Consider the following 16,429-nt stretch of genomic DNA (forward strand, 5'->3'; position numbering starts at 1 on the left):
TGAGCCATGTCTGAAAGAATTATTCACATTCCCTACGAGAATAGACGGGTGAAATAGCAAAATGTGTGTCTTCCTTTAAAGCATGGACGGGTTGAAAGCCCACCTCATACCAATAAGTATTTTGCTGAACACGAGCAGTTGTGTGTGCGGCCTGTGTTTGGGTGATTTTTGTGTCATGTGTGTGTGTGTGTGTGTGTGAGTGTGTGTGCGTCTGTGTGTGTGTGTCTGTATTTCTGTCTCCATTCCTGAGCAGCAAATCATTTTTCCTCTTTTAGCATGTTACTCACAACTGTGGATGAAGCCCAGCACTCCTGAAAACACAATCCATGTATGGTTGAAGGAAATTTTCTTGGCGATGAGTGAGAGGTTGGTGACTGAAAATAGCTCATTTCCCATTGACCACTGAGGTCACATCTCTCAGGTGAGAAGCAAAGTGAGAATTTGAACCAGGCACATTCTCCTTAGAGACAATGGGCCAAAGACAGGTCCGATGGAATCGAATGTCTTTTCATGTTGACATCCATCCCGTCAAGCCCTCGTTAAGCCATTGAAGTGTCACATTGGGCCTGGGGGAGGCGGTGCACCCTGTGAAATTACACGTCCGAAGATTTGGATTTGATTTCCAGCCCTCTGCCAGTCAGTCTGCCAGGCACTTTCATGTGACAAGCCTTAGGCGAGTCCCTTTCTGTCTCTGATTCCCGATTCCTTCACAGGGATTTATGTGGGCCTTAACGCCAACTGGGGAAAGATCCCTCTGCCAGCTCAGTGCCTGCTTTCTTGGTTTGACTTGTCAATCTGGACTTGAATACACCTTTGGTTTTGGATTGACTCTATTACCTCTCCTAGAAATTAACAAAAAAATGACAGCTGATTGACAAGATGAGAACCAGTTTTCCAAAATTCAAATGGAACTTAATCCTTTCTTACTAAAAGAATGCTCAAATCAAGGGGACACAGCTCACTCGTTTTGACTTCATGAGCTATGGCAGGTAGAGACAACTTTTTGAAAATACACAGCTAAAACTGTCCGTGCTTTGAATGCTAGACATGAGTTTCAGAATACACAGCTAAAACGGTCCCCGCTTTAAGTGCTAAAAGGAAATTTTCTTGGTGATGAGTGAGAGGTTGGTGACTGAAAACAGCTCATTTCCCATTGACCACTGAGGTCACATCTCTCAGGTGAGAAGCAAAGTGAGAAATTGAACCAGGCACATTCTCCTTAGAGACAATGGGCCAAAGACAGGTCCGATGGAATCGAATGTCTTTTCATGTTGACATCCATCCCGTCAAGCCCTCGTTAAGCCCTTGAAGTGTCACATTGGGCCTTGGGGAGGCGTTGCACCCTGTGAAATTACACGTGCGAGGATTTGGATTTGATTTCCAGCCCTCTGCCAGTCAGTCTGCCAGTCACTTTCATGTGACAAGCCTTAGGCGAGTCCCTTTCTGTCTCTGATTCCCGATTCCTTCACAGGGATTTATGTGGGCCTTAACGCCCACTGGGAAAAGATCCCTCTGCCAGCTCAGTGCCTGCTTTCTTGGTTTGACTTGTAAATCTGGACTTGAATACACCTTTGGTTTTGGATTGACTCTATTACCTCTCCTAGAAATTAACAAACAAATCTGACAGCTGATTGACAAGATGAGAAGCAGTTTTCCAAAATTCAAATTGAACTTAATCCTTTCTTCCTAAAAGAATGCTGAAATCAAGGGGACACAGCGCACTAGTTTTGACTTCATGAGCTATGGCAGGTAGAGAAAACTTTTTGAAAATACACAGCTAAAACTATCCGTGCTTTGAATGCTAGACATGTTTTTCAGAATACACAGCTAAAACGGTCCCCGCTGTACGTGCTAAATCACTTAAAGCGGGGACCGTTTTAGCTGTGTATTTTGAAAAAGTTTTGTGCTCTTCAAAGAGAAAGCTACTTTTGCTGTGTCTTTGGGTTCGAGGGGAAATGGGAGTCCTCCTCAGTCAGCAGGGACGTCACCTGAGTCCTTTGCAGTCCTCCTGTCTGCCTCTGAGGGTGAAATGAGAGTGGTCCCTGTCATCATGAGCCATGTCTGAAAGAATTATTCACATTCCCTACGAGAATAGACGGGTGAAATAGCAAAAGGTGTGTCTTCCTTTGGAGCATGGACGGGTTCAAAGCCCACCTCATACCACTAAGTATTTTGCTGAACACGAGCAGTTGTGTGTGCGGCCTGTGTTTGGGTGATTTTGGTGTCGTGTGTGTGTGTGTGTGTGTGTGTGTGTGTGTGTGTGTGTGTGTCTGTATTTCTGTCTCCATTCCTGAGCAGCAAATCTTTTTTCCTCTTTTAGCATGTTACTCACAACTGTGGATGAAGCCCAGCACTCCTGAAAACACAATCCATGTATGGTTGAAGGAAATTTTCTTGGTGATGAGTGAGAGGTTGGTGACTGAAACCAGCTCATTTCCCATTGACCACTGAGGTCACATCTCTCAGGTAAGAAGCAAAGTGAGAATTTGAACCAGGCACATTCTCCTTAGAGACAATGGGCCAAAGACAGGTCCGATGGAATCGAATGTCTTTTCATGTTGACATCCATCCCGTCAAGCCCTCGTTAAGCCATTGAAGTGTCACATTGGGCCTGGGGGAGGCGGTGCACCCTGTGAAATTACACGTCCGAAGATTTGGATTTGATTTCCAGCCCTCTGCCAGTCAGTCTGCCAGGCACTTTCATGTGACAAGCCTTAGGCGAGTCCCTTTCTGTCTCTGATTCCCGATTCCTTCACAGGGATTTATGTGGGTTTTAACACCCACTGGGAAAAGATCCCTCTGCCAGCTCAGTGCCTGCTTTCTTGGTTTGACTTGTCAATCTGGACTTGAATACACCTTTGGTTTTGGATTGACTCTATTACCTCTCCTAGAAATTAACACACAAAACTGACAGCTGATTGACAAGATGAGAAGCAGTTTTCCAAAATTCAAATTGAACTTAATCCTTTCTTACTAAAAGAATGCTCAAATCAAGGGGACACAGCTCACTCGTTTTGACTTCATGAGCTATGGCAGGTAGAGACAACTTTTTGAAAATACACAGCTAAAACTGTCCGTGCTTCGAATGCTAGACATGTTTTTCAGAATACACAGCTAAAACGGTTTCCGCTTTAAGTGCTAAATCACTTAAAGTGGGGACCGTTTTAGCTGTGTATTTTGAAAAAGTTGTGTGCTCTTCAAAGAGAAAGCTACTTTTGCTGTGTCTTTGGGTTCGAGGGGAAATGGGAGTCCTCTTCAGTCAGCAGGGACGACACCTGAGTCCTTTGCAGTCCTCCTGTCTGCCTCTGAGGGTGAAATGAGAGTGGTCCCTGTCATCATGAGCCATGTCTGAAAGAATTATTCACATTCCCTACGAGAATAGACGGGTGAAATAGCAAAAGGTGTGTCTTCCTTTGGAGCATGGACGGGTTCAAAGCCCACCTCATACCACTAAGTATTTTGCTGAACACGAGCAGTTGTGTGTGCGGCCTGTGTTTGGGTGATTTTTGTGTCGTGTGTGTGTGTGTTTGTGTGTGTGTGTCTGTGTGTGTGTGTCTGTACTTCTGTCTCCATTCCTGAGCAGCAAATCTTTTTTCCTCTTTTAGCATGTTACTCACAACTGTGGATGAAGCCCAGCACTCCTGAAAACACAATCCATGTATGGTTGAAGGAAATTTTCTTGGTGATGAGTGAGAGGTTGGTGACTGAAACCAGCTCATTTCCCATTGACCACTGAGGTCACATCTCTCACGTGAGAAGCAAAGTGAGAATTTGAACCAGGCACATTCTCCTTAGAGACAATGGCCAAAGACAGGTCCGATGGAATCGAATGTCTTTTCATGTTGACATCCATCCCGTCAAGCCCTCGTTAAGCCATTGAAGTGTCACATTGGGCCTGGGAGAGGCGGTGCACCCTGTGAAATTACATGTCCGAAGATTTGGATTTGATTTCCAGCCCTCTGCCAGTCAGTCTGCCAGGCACTTTCATGTGACAAGCCTTAGGCGAGTCCCTTTCTGTCTCTGATTCCCGATTCCTTCACAGGGAATTATGTGGGCCTTAACGCCCACTGGGAAAATATCCCTCTGCCAGCTCAGTGCCTGCTTTCTTGGTTTGACTTGTCAATCTGGACTTGAATACACCTTTGGTTTTGGATTGACTCTATTACCTCTCCTAGAAATTAACACACAAAACTGACAGCTGACTGACAAGATGAGAAGCAGTTTTCCAAAATTCAAATTGAACTTAATCCTTTCTTCCTAAAAGAATGCTCAAATCAAGGTGACACAGCTCACTCGTTTCGACGTCATGAGCTATGGCAGGTAGAGACAACTTTTTGAAAATACACAGCTAAAACTGTCCGTGCTTTGAATGCTAGACATGTTTTTCAGAATACACAGCTAAAGCACTTAAAGCGGGGACCGTTTTAGCTGTGTATTTTGAAAAAGTTGTGTGCTCTTCAAAGAGAAAGCTACTTTTGCTGTGTCTTTCGGTTCGAGGGGAAATGGGAGTCCTCTTCAGTCAGCAGGGACGACACCTGAGTCCTTTGCAGTCCTCCTGTCTGCCTCTGAGGGTGAAATGAGAGTGGTCCCTGTCATCATGAGCCATGTCTGAAAGAATTATTCACATTCCCTACGAGAATAGACGGGTGAAATAGCAAAAGGTGTGTCTTCCTTTGGAGCATGGAGGGGTTCAAAGCCCACCTCATACCACCAAGTATTTTGCTGAACACGAGCAGTTGTGTGTGCGGCCTGTGTTTGTGTGATTTTTGTGTCGTGTGTGTGTGTATGTGTGTGTGTCTGTGTGTGTGTGTCTGTATTTCTGTCTCCATTCCTGAGCAGCAAATCTTTTTTCCTCTTTTAGCATGTTACTCACAACTGTGGATGAAGCCCAGCACTCCTGAAAACACAATCCATGTATGGTTGAAGGAAATTTTCTTGGTGATGAGTGAGAGGTTGGTGACTGAAACTAGCTCATTTCAAATTGACCACTGAGGTCACATCTCTCAGGTGAGAAGCAAAGTGAGAATTTGAAACAGGCACATTCTCCTTAGAGACAATGGGCCAAAGACAGGTCCGATGGAATCGAATGTCTTTTCTTGTTGACATCCATCACGTCAAGTCCCCGTTAAGCCATTGAAGTGTCACATTGGGCCTGGGGGAGGCGGTGCACCCTGTGAAATTACACGTCCGAAGATTTGGATTTGATTTCCAGCCCTCTGCCAGTCAGTCTGCCAGGCACTTTCATGTGACAAGCCTTAGGCGAGTCCCTTTCTGTCTCTGATTCTCGATTCCTTCACAGGGATTTATGTGGGCCTTAACGCCCACTGGGAAAAGATCCCTCTGCCAGCTCAGTGCCTGCTTTCTTTGTTTGACTTGTCAATCTGGACTTGAATACACCTTTGGTTTTGGATTGACTCTATTACCTCTCCTAGAAATTAACACACAAAACTGACAGCTGATTGACAAGATGAGAAGCAGTTTTCCAAAATTCAAATTGAACTTAATCCTTTCTTACTAAAAGAATGCTCAAATCAAGGGGACGCAGCTCACTCGTTTTGACTTCATGTGCTATGGCAGGTAGAGACAACTTTTTGAAATTACACAGCTAAATCTGTCCGTGCTTTGAATGCTAGACATGTTTTTCAGTTTTAAGTGCTTTAGCACATAAAGCGGGACCGTTTTAGCTGTGTATTTTGAAAAAGTTGTGTGCTCTTCAAAGAGAAAGCTACTTTTGCTGTGTCTTTGGGTTCGAGGGGAAATGGAAGTCCTCTTCAGTCAGCAGGGACGACACCTGAGTCCTTTGCAGTCCTCTTGTCTGCCTCTGAGTGTGAAATGAGGGTGGTCCCTGTCATCATGAGCCATGTCTGAAAGAATTATTCACATTCCCTACGAGAATAGACGGGTGAAATAGCAAAAGTTTTGTCTTCCTTTGGAGCATGGACGGGTTCAAAGCCCACCTCATACCACTAAGTATTTTGCTGAACACGAGCAGTTGTGTGTGCGGCCTGTGTTTGGGTGATTTTTGTGTCGTGTGTGTGTGTGTGTGTGTGTGTGTGTGTGTGTGTGTGTCTGTATTTCTGTCTCCATTCCTGAGCAGCAAATCTTTTTTCCTCTTTTAGCATGTTACTCACAACTGTGGATGAAGTCCAGCACTCCTGAAAACACAATCCATGTATGGTTGAAGGAAGTTTCCTTGGTGATGAGTGAGAGGTTGGTGACTGAAACCAGCTCATTTCCCATTGACCACTGAGGTCATATCCCTCAGGTGAGAAGCAAAGTGAGAATTTGATCCAGGCACGTTCTTCTTAGAGACAATGGGCCAAAGACAGGTCCGATGGAATCGAATGTCTTTTCATGTTGACATCCATCCCGTCAAGCCCTCGTTAAGCCATTGAAGTGTCACACTGTGCCTGGGAGAGGCGGTGCACCCTGTGAAATTACACGTCCGAAGGTTTGGATTTGATTTCCAGCCCTCTGCCAGTCAGACTGCCAGGCACTTTCATGTGACAAGCCTTAGGCGAGTCCCTTTCTGTCTCTGATTCCCGATTCCTTCACAGGGATTTATGTGGGCCTTAACGCCCACTGGGAAAAGATCCCTCTGCCAGCTCAGTGCCTGCTTTCTTGGTTTGACTTGTCAATCTGGACTTGAATACACCTTTGGTTTTGGATTGACCCTATTACCTCTCCTAGAAATTAACACACAAAACTGACAGCTGATTGACAAGATGAGAAGCAGTTTTCCAAAATTCAAATTGAACTTAATCCTTTCTTACTAAAAGAATGCTCAAATCAAGGGGACACAGCTCACTCGTTTTGACTTCATGAGCTATGGCAGGTAGAGACAACTTTTTGAAAATACACAGCTAAAACTGTCCGTGCTTTGAATGCTAGACATGTTTTTCAGAATACACAGCTAAAACGGTCCCCGCTTTAAGTGCTAAAGTGGGGACCGTTTTAGCTGTGTATTTTGAAAAAGTTGTGTGCTCTTCAAAGAGAAAGCTACTTTTGCTGTGTCTTTGGGTTCGAGGGGAAATGGGAGTCCTCTTCAGGCAGCAGGGACGACACCTGAGTCCTTTGCAGTCCTCTTGTCTGCCTCTGAGGGTGAAATGAGAGTGGTCCCTGTCATCATGAGCCATGTCTGAAAGAATTATTCACATTCCCGACGAGAATAGACGGGTGAAATAGCAAAAGGTGTGTCTTCCTTTGGAGCATGGACGGGTTCAAAGCCCACCTCATACCACTAAGTATTTTGCTGAACACGAGCAGTTGTGTGTGCGGCCTGTGTTTGGGTGATTTTTGTGTCGTGTGTGTGTGTGTGTGTGTGTGTGTGTCTGTGTGTGTGTGTCTGTATTTCTGTCTCCATTCCTGAGCAGCAAATCTTTTTTCCTCTTTTAGCATGTTACTCACAACTGTGGATGAAGCCCAGCACTCCTGAAAACACAATCCATGTATGGTTGAAGGAAATTTTCTTGGTGATGAGTGAGAGGTTGGTGACTGAAACCAGCTCATTTCCCATTGACCACTGAGGTCACATCTCTCAGGTGAGAAGCAAAGTGAGAATTTGAACCAGGCACATTCTCCTTAGAGACAATGGGCCAAAGACAGGTCCGATGGAATCGAATGTCTTTTCATGTTGACATCCATCCCGTCAAGCCCTCGTTAAGCCATTGAAGTGTCACATTGGGCCTGGGGGAGGCGGTGCACCCTGTGAAATTACACGTCCGAAGATTTGGATTTGATTTCCAGCCCTCTGCCAGTCAGTCTGCCAGGCACTTTCATGTGACAAGCCTTAGGCGAGTCCCTTTCTGTCTCTGATTCCCGATATCTTCACAGGGATTTAGGTGGGCCTTAACGCCCACTGGGAAAAGATCCCTCTGTCAGCTCAGTGCCTGCTTTCCTGGTTTGACTTGTCAATCTGGACTTGAATACACCTTTGGTTTTGGATTGACTCTATTACCTCTCCTAGTAATTAACACCAAAACTGACAGCTGATTGACAAGATGAGAAGCAGTTTTCCAAAATTCAAATTGAACTTAATCCTTTCTTACTAAAAGAATGCTCAAATCAAGGGGACACAGCTCACTCGTTTTGACTTCATGAGCTATGGCAGGTAGAGACAACTTTTTGAAAATACACAGCTAAAACTGTCCGTGCTTTGAATGCTAGACATGTTTTTCAGAATACACAGCTAAAACGGTCCCCGCTTTAAGTGCTAAAGCACTTAAAGCGGGGACCGTTTTAGCTGTGTATTTTCAAAAAGTTGTGTGCTCTTCAAAGAGAAAGTACTTTTGCTGTGTCTTTGGGTTCGAGGGTAAATGGGAGTCCTCTTCAGTCAGCAGGGACGACACCTGAGTCCTTTGCAGTCCTCCTGTCTGCCTCTGAGGGTGAAATGAGAGTGGTCCCTGTCATCATGAGCCATGTCTGAAAGAATTATTCACATTCCCTACGAGAATAGACGGGTGAAATAGCAAAACGTGTGTCTTCCTTTGGAGCATGGACGGGTTCAAAGCCCACCACATACCACTAAGTATTTTGCTGAACACGAGCAGTTGTGTGTGCGGCCTGTGTTTGGGTGATTTTTGTGTCGTGTGTGTGTGTGTGTGTGTGTGTGTCTGTATTTCTGTCTCCATTCCTGAGCAGCAAATCTTTTTTCTTCTTTTAGCATGTTACTCACAACTGTGGATGAAGCCCAGCACTCCTGAAAACACAATCCATGTATGGTTGAAGGAAATTTTCTTGGTGATGAGTGAGAGGTTGGTGACTGAAACCAGCTCATTTCCCATTGACCACTGAGGTCACATCTCTCAGGTGAGAAGCAAAGTGAGAATTTGAACCAGGCACATTCTCCTTAGAGACAATGGGCCAAAGACAGGTCCGATGGAATCGAATGTCTTTTCATGTTGACATCCATCCCGTCAAGCCCTCGTTAAGCCCTTGAAGTGTCACATTGGGCCTTGGGGAGGCGTTGCACCCTGTGAAATTACACGTGCGAGGATTTGGATTTGATTTCCAGCCCTCTGCCAGTCAGTCTGCCAGTCACTTTCATGTGACAAGCCTTAGGCGAGTCCCTTTCTGTCTCTGATTCCCGATTCCTTCACAGGGATTTATGTGGGCCTTAACGCCCACTGGGAAAAGATCCCTCTGCCAGCTCAGTGCCTGCTTTCTTGGTTTGACTTGTAAATCTGGACTTGAATACACCTTTGGTTTTGGATTGACTCTATTACCTCTCCTAGAAATTAACAAACAAATCTGACAGCTGATTGACAAGATGAGAAGCAGTTTTCCAAAATTCAAATTGAACTTAATCCTTTCTTCCTAAAAGAATGCTGAAATCAAGGGGACACAGCGCACTAGTTTTGACTTCATGAGCTATGGCAGGTAGAGAAAACTTTTTGAAAATACACAGCTAAAACTATCCGTGCTTTGAATGCTAGACATGTTTTTCAGAATACACAGCTAAAACGGTCCCCGCTGTACGTGCTAAATCACTTAAAGCGGGGACCGTTTTAGCTGTGTATTTTGAAAAAGTTTTGTGCTCTTCAAAGAGAAAGCTACTTTTGCTGTGTCTTTGGGTTCGAGGGGAAATGGGAGTCCTCCTCAGTCAGCAGGGACGTCACCTGAGTCCTTTGCAGTCCTCCTGTCTGCCTCTGAGGGTGAAATGAGAGTGGTCCCTGTCATCATGAGCCATGTCTGAAAGAATTATTCACATTCCCTACGAGAATAGACGGGTGAAATAGCAAAAGGTGTGTCTTCCTTTGGAGCATGGACGGGTTCAAAGCCCACCTCATACCACTAAGTATTTTGCTGAACACGAGCAGTTGTGTGTGCGGCCTGTGTTTGGGTGATTTTGGTGTCGTGTGTGTGTGTGTGTGTGTGTGTGTGTGTGTGTGTGTGTGTGTCTGTATTTCTGTCTCCATTCCTGAGCAGCAAATCTTTTTTCCTCTTTTAGCATGTTACTCACAACTGTGGATGAAGCCCAGCACTCCTGAAAACACAATCCATGTATGGTTGAAGGAAATTTTCTTGGTGATGAGTGAGAGGTTGGTGACTGAAACCAGCTCATTTCCCATTGACCACTGAGGTCACATCTCTCAGGTAAGAAGCAAAGTGAGAATTTGAACCAGGCACATTCTCCTTAGAGACAATGGGCCAAAGACAGGTCCGATGGAATCGAATGTCTTTTCATGTTGACATCCATCCCGTCAAGCCCTCGTTAAGCCATTGAAGTGTCACATTGGGCCTGGGGGAGGCGGTGCACCCTGTGAAATTACACGTCCGAAGATTTGGATTTGATTTCCAGCCCTCTGCCAGTCAGTCTGCCAGGCACTTTCATGTGACAAGCCTTAGGCGAGTCCCTTTCTGTCTCTGATTCCCGATTCCTTCACAGGGATTTATGTGGGTTTTAACACCCACTGGGAAAAGATCCCTCTGCCAGCTCAGTGCCTGCTTTCTTGGTTTGACTTGTCAATCTGGACTTGAATACACCTTTGGTTTTGGATTGACTCTATTACCTCTCCTAGAAATTAACACACAAAACTGACAGCTGATTGACAAGATGAGAAGCAGTTTTCCAAAATTCAAATTGAACTTAATCCTTTCTTACTAAAAGAATGCTCAAATCAAGGGGACACAGCTCACTCGTTTTGACTTCATGAGCTATGGCAGGTAGAGACAACTTTTTGAAAATACACAGCTAAAACTGTCCGTGCTTCGAATGCTAGAAATGTTTTTCAGAATACACAGCTAAAACGGTTTCCGCTTTAAGTGCTAAATCACTTAAAGTGGGGACCGTTTTAGCTGTGTATTTTGAAAAAGTTGTGTGCTCTTCAAAGAGAAAGCTACTTTTGCTGTGTCTTTGGGTTCGAGGGGAAATGGGAGTCCTCTTCAGTCAGCAGGGACGACACCTGAGTCCTTTGCAGTCCTCCTGTCTGCCTCTGAGGGTGAAATGAGAGTGGTCCCTGTCATCATGAGCCATGTCTGAAAGAATTATTCACATTCCCTACGAGAATAGACGGGTGAAATAGCAAAAGGTGTGTCTTCCTTTGGAGCATGGACGGGTTCAAAGCCCACCTCATACCACTAAGTATTTTGCTGAACACGAGCAGTTGTGTGTGCGGCCTGTGTTTGGGTGATTTTTGTGTCGTGTGTGTGTGTGTTTGTGTGTGTGTGTCTGTGTGTGTGTGTCTGTATTTCTGTCTCCATTCCTGAGCAGCAAATCTTTTTTCCTCTTTTAGCATGTTACTCACAACTGTGGATGAAGCCCAGCACTCCTGAAAACACAATCCATGTATGGTTGAAGGAAATTTTCTTGGTGATGAGTGAGAGGTTGGTGACTGAAACCAGCTCATTTCCCATTGACCACTGAGGTCACATCTCTCACGTGAGAAGCAAAGTGAGAATTTGAACCAGGCACATTCTCCTTAGAGACAATGGCCAAAGACAGGTCCGATGGAATCGAATGTCTTTTCATGTTGACATCCATCCCGTCAAGCCCTCGTTAAGCCATTGAAGTGTCACATTGGGCCTGGGAGAGGCGGTGCACCCTGTGAAATTACATGTCCGAAGATTTGGATTTGATTTCCAGCCCTCTGCCAGTCAGTCTGCCAGGCACTTTCATGTGACAAGCCTTAGGCGAGTCCCTTTCTGTCTCTGATTCCCGATTCCTTCACAGGGAATTATGTGGGCCTTAACGCCCACTGGGAAAAGATCCCTCTGCCAGCTCAGTGCCTGCTTTCTTGGTTTGACTTGTCAATCTGGACTTGAATACACCTTTGGTTTTGGATTGACTCTATTACCTCTCCTAGAAATTAACACACAAAACTGACAGCTGACTGACAAGATGAGAAGCAGTTTTCCAAAATTCAAATTGAACTTAATCCTTTCTTCCTAAAAGAATGCTCAAATCAAGGTGACACAGCTCACTCGTTTCGACGTCATGAGCTATGGCAGGTAGAGACAACTTTTTGAAAATACACAGCTAAAACTGTCCGTGCTTTGAATGCTAGACATGTTTTTCAGAATACACAGCTAAAGCACTTAAAGCGGGGACCGTTTTAGCTGTGTATTTTGAAAAAGTTGTGTGCTCTTCAAAGAGAAAGCTACTTTTGCTGTGTCTTTCGGTTCGAGGGGAAATGGGAGTCCTCTTCAGTCAGCAGGGACGACACCTGAGTCCTTTGCAGTCCTCCTGTCTGCCTCTGAGGGTGAAATGAGAGTGGTCCCTGTCATCATGAGCCATGTCTGAAAGAATTATTCACATTCCCTACGAGAATAGACGGGTGAAATAGCAAAAGGTGTGTCTTCCTTTGGAGCATGGAGGGGTTCAAAGCCCACCTCATACCACCAAGTATTTTGCTGAACACGAGTAGTTGTGTGTGCGGCCTGTGTTTGTGTGATTTTTGTGTCGTGTGTGTGTGTATGTGTGTGTGTCTGTGTGTGTGTGTCTGTATTTCTGTCTCCATTCCTGAGCAGCAAATCTTTTTTCCTCTTTTAGCATGTTACTCACAACTGTGGATGAAGCCCAGCACTCCTGAAAACACAATCCATGTATGGTTGAAGGAAATTTTCTTGGTGATGAGTGAGAGGTTGGTGACTGAAACTAGCTCATTTCAAATTGACCACTGAGGTCACATCTCTCAGGTGAGAAGCAAAGTGAGAATTTGAAACAGGCACATTCTCCTTAGAGACAATGGGCCAAAGACAGGTCCGATGGAATCGAATGTCTTTTCTTGTTGACATCCATCACGTCAAGTCCCCGTTAAGCCATTGAAGTGTCACATTGGGCCTGGGGGAGGCGGTGCACCCTGTGAAATTACACGTCCGAAGATTTGGATTTGATTTCCAGCCCTCTGCCAGTCAGTCTGCCAGGCACTTTCATGTGACAAGCCTTAGGCGAGTCCCTTTCTGTCTCTGATTCTCGATTCCTTCACAGGGATTTATGTGGGCCTTAACGCCCACTGGGAAAAGATCCCTCTGCCAGCTCCGTGCCTGCTTTCTTTGTTTGACTTGTCAATCTGGACTTGAATACACCTTTGGTTTTGGATTGACTCTATTACCTCTCCTAGAAATTAACACACAAAACTGACAGCTGATTGACAAGATGAGAAGCAGTTTTCCAAAATTCAAATTGAACTTAATCCTTTCTTACTAAAAGAATGCTCAAATCAAGGGGACGCAGCTCACTCGTTTTGACTTCATGTGCTATGGCAGGTAGAGACAACTTTTTGAAATTACACAGCTAAATCTGTCCGTGCTTTGAATGCTAGACATGTTTTTCAGTTTTAAGTGCTTTAGCACATAAAGCGGGACCGTTTTAGCTGTGTATTTTGAAAAAGTTGTGTGCTCTTCAAAGAGAAAGCTACTTTTGCTGTGTCTTTGGGTTCTCGGGGAAATGGAAGTCCTCTTCAGTCAGCAGGGACGACACCTGAGTCCTTTGCAGTCCTCTTGTCTGCCTCTGAGTGTGAAATGAGGGTGGTCCCTGTCATCATGAGCCATGTCTGAAAGAATTATTCACATTCCCTACGAGAATAGACGGGTGAAATAGCAAAAGTTTTGTCTTCCTTTGGAGCATGGACGGGTTCAAAGCCCACCTCATACCACTAAGTATTTTGCTGAACACGAGCAGTTGTGTGTGCGGCCTGTGTTTGGGTGATTTTTGTGTCGTGTGTGTGTGTGTGTGTGTGTGTGTGTGTGTGTGTGTGTCTGTATTTCTGTCTCCATTCCTGAGCAGCAAATCTTTTTTCCTCTTTTAGCATGTTACTCACAACTGTGGATGAAGTCCAGCACTCCTGAAAACACAATCCATGTATGGTTGAAGGAAGTTTCCTTGGTGATGAGTGAGAGGTTGGTGACTGAAACCAGCTCATTTCCCATTGACCACTGAGGTCATATCCCTCAGGTGAGAAGCAAAGTGAGAATTTGATCCAGGCACGTTCTTCTTAGAGACAATGGGCCAAAGACAGGTCCGATGGAATCGAATGTCTTTTCATGTTGACATCCATCCCGTCAAGCCCTCGTTAAGCCATTGAAGTGTCACACTGTGCCTGGGAGAGGCGGTGCACCCTGTGAAATTACACGTCCGAAGGTTTGGATTTGATTTCCAGCCCTCTGCCAGTCAGACTGCCAGGCACTTTCATGTGACAAGCCTTAGGCGAGTCCCTTTCTGTCTCTGATTCCCGATTCCTTCACAGGGATTTATGTGGGCCTTAACGCCCACTGGGAAAAGATCCCTCTGCCAGCTCAGTGCCTGCTTTCTTGGTTTGACTTGTCAATCTGGACTTGAATACACCTTTGGTTTTGGATTGACCCTATTACCTCTCCTAGAAATTAACACACAAAACTGACAGCTGATTGACAAGATGAGAAGCAGTTTTCCAAAATTCAAATTGAACTTAATCCTTTCTTACTAAAAGAATGCTCAAATCAAGGGGACACAGCTCACTCGTTTTGACTTCATGAGCTATGGCAGGTAGAGACAACTTTTTGAAAATACACAGCTAAAACTGTCCGTGCTTTGAATGCTAGACATGTTTTTCAGAATACACAGCTAAAACGGTCCCCGCTTTAAGTGCTAAAGTGGGGACCGTTTTAGCTGTGTATTTTGAAAAAGTTGTGTGCTCTTCAAAGAGAAAGCTACTTTTGCTGTGTCTTTGGGTTCGAGGGGAAATGGGAGTCCTCTTCAGGCAGCAGGGACGACACCTGAGTCCTTTGCAGTCCTCTTGTCTGCCTCTGAGGGTGAAATGAGAGTGGTCCCTGTCATCATGAGCCATGTCTGAAAGAATTATTCACATTCCCGACGAGAATAGACGGGTGAAATAGCAAAAGGTGTGTCTTCCTTTGGAGCATGGACGGGTTCAAAGCCCACCTCATACCACTAAGTATTTTGCTGAACACGAGCAGTTGTGTGTGCGGCCTGTGTTTGGGTGATTTTTGTGTCGTGTGTGTGTGTGTGTGTGTGTGTGTGTCTGTGTGTGTGTGTCTGTATTTCTGTCTCCATTCCTGAGCAGCAAATCTTTTTTCCTCTTTTAGCATGTTACTCACAACTGTGGATGAAGCCCAGCACTCCTGAAAACACAATCCATGTATGGTTGAAGGAAATTTTCTTGGTGATGAGTGAGAGGTTGGTGACTGAAACCAGCTCATTTCCCATTGACCACTGAGGTCACATCTCTCAGGTGAGAAGCAAAGTGAGAATTTGAACCAGGCACATTCTCCTTAGAGACAATGGGCCAAAGACAGGTCCGATGGAATCGAATGTCTTTTCATGTTGACATCCATCCCGTCAAGCCCTCGTTAAGCCATTGAAGTGTCACATTGGGCCTGGGGGAGGCGGTGCACCCTGTGAAATTACACGTCCGAAGATTTGGATTTGATTTCCAGCCCTCTGCCAGTCAGTCTGCCAGGCACTTTCATGTGACAAGCCTTAGGCGAGTCCCTTTCTGTCTCTGATTCCCGATATCTTCACAGGGATTTAGGTGGGCCTTAACGCCCACTGGGAAAAGATCCCTCTGTCAGCTCAGTGCCTGCTTTCCTGGTTTGACTTGTCAATCTGGACTTGAATACACCTTTGGTTTTGGATTGACTCTATTACCTCTCCTAGTAATTAACACCAAAACTGACAGCTGATTGACAAGATGAGAAGCAGTTTTCCAAAATTCAAATTGAACTTAATCCTTTCTTACTAAAAGAATGCTCAAATCAAGGGGACACAGCTCACTCGTTTTGACTTCATGAGCTATGGCAGGTAGAGACAACTTTTTGAAAATACACAGCTAAAACTGTCCGTGCTTTGAATGCTAGACATGTTTTTCAGAATACACAGCTAAAACGGTCCCCGCTTTAAGTGCTAAAGCACTTAAAGCGGGGACCGTTTTAGCTGTGTATTTTCAAAAAGTTGTGTGCTCTTCAAAGAGAAAGTACTTTTGCTGTGTCTTTGGGTTCGAGGGTAAATGGGAGTCCTCTTCAGTCAGCAGGGACGACACCTGAGTCCTTTGCAGTCCTCCTGTCTGCCTCTGAGGGTGAAATGAGAGTGGTCCCTGTCATCATGAGCCATGTCTGAAAGAATTATTCACATTCCCTACGAGAATAGACGGGTGAAATAGCAAAACGTGTGTCTTCCTTTGGAGCATGGACGGGTTCAAAGCCCACCACATACCACTAAGTATTTTGCTGAACACGAGCAGTTGTGTGTGCGGCCTGTGTTTGGGTGATTTTTGTGTCGTGTGTGTGTGTGTGTGTGTGTGTGTCTGTATTTCTGTCTCCATTCCTGAGCAGCAAATCTTTTTTCTTCTTTTAGCATGTTACTCACAACTGTGGATGAAGCCCAGCACTCCTGAAAACACAATCCATGTATGGTTGAAGGAAATTTTCTTGGTGATGAGTGAGAGGTTGGTGACTGAAACCAGCTCATTTCCCATTGACCACTGAGGTCACA

The sequence above is a fragment of the Saimiri boliviensis genome, chromosome 5 (genome assembly GCF_048565385.1).
Source record: "Saimiri boliviensis isolate mSaiBol1 chromosome 5, mSaiBol1.pri, whole genome shotgun sequence".
NCBI lineage: Eukaryota > Metazoa > Chordata > Mammalia > Primates > Cebidae > Saimiri > Saimiri boliviensis.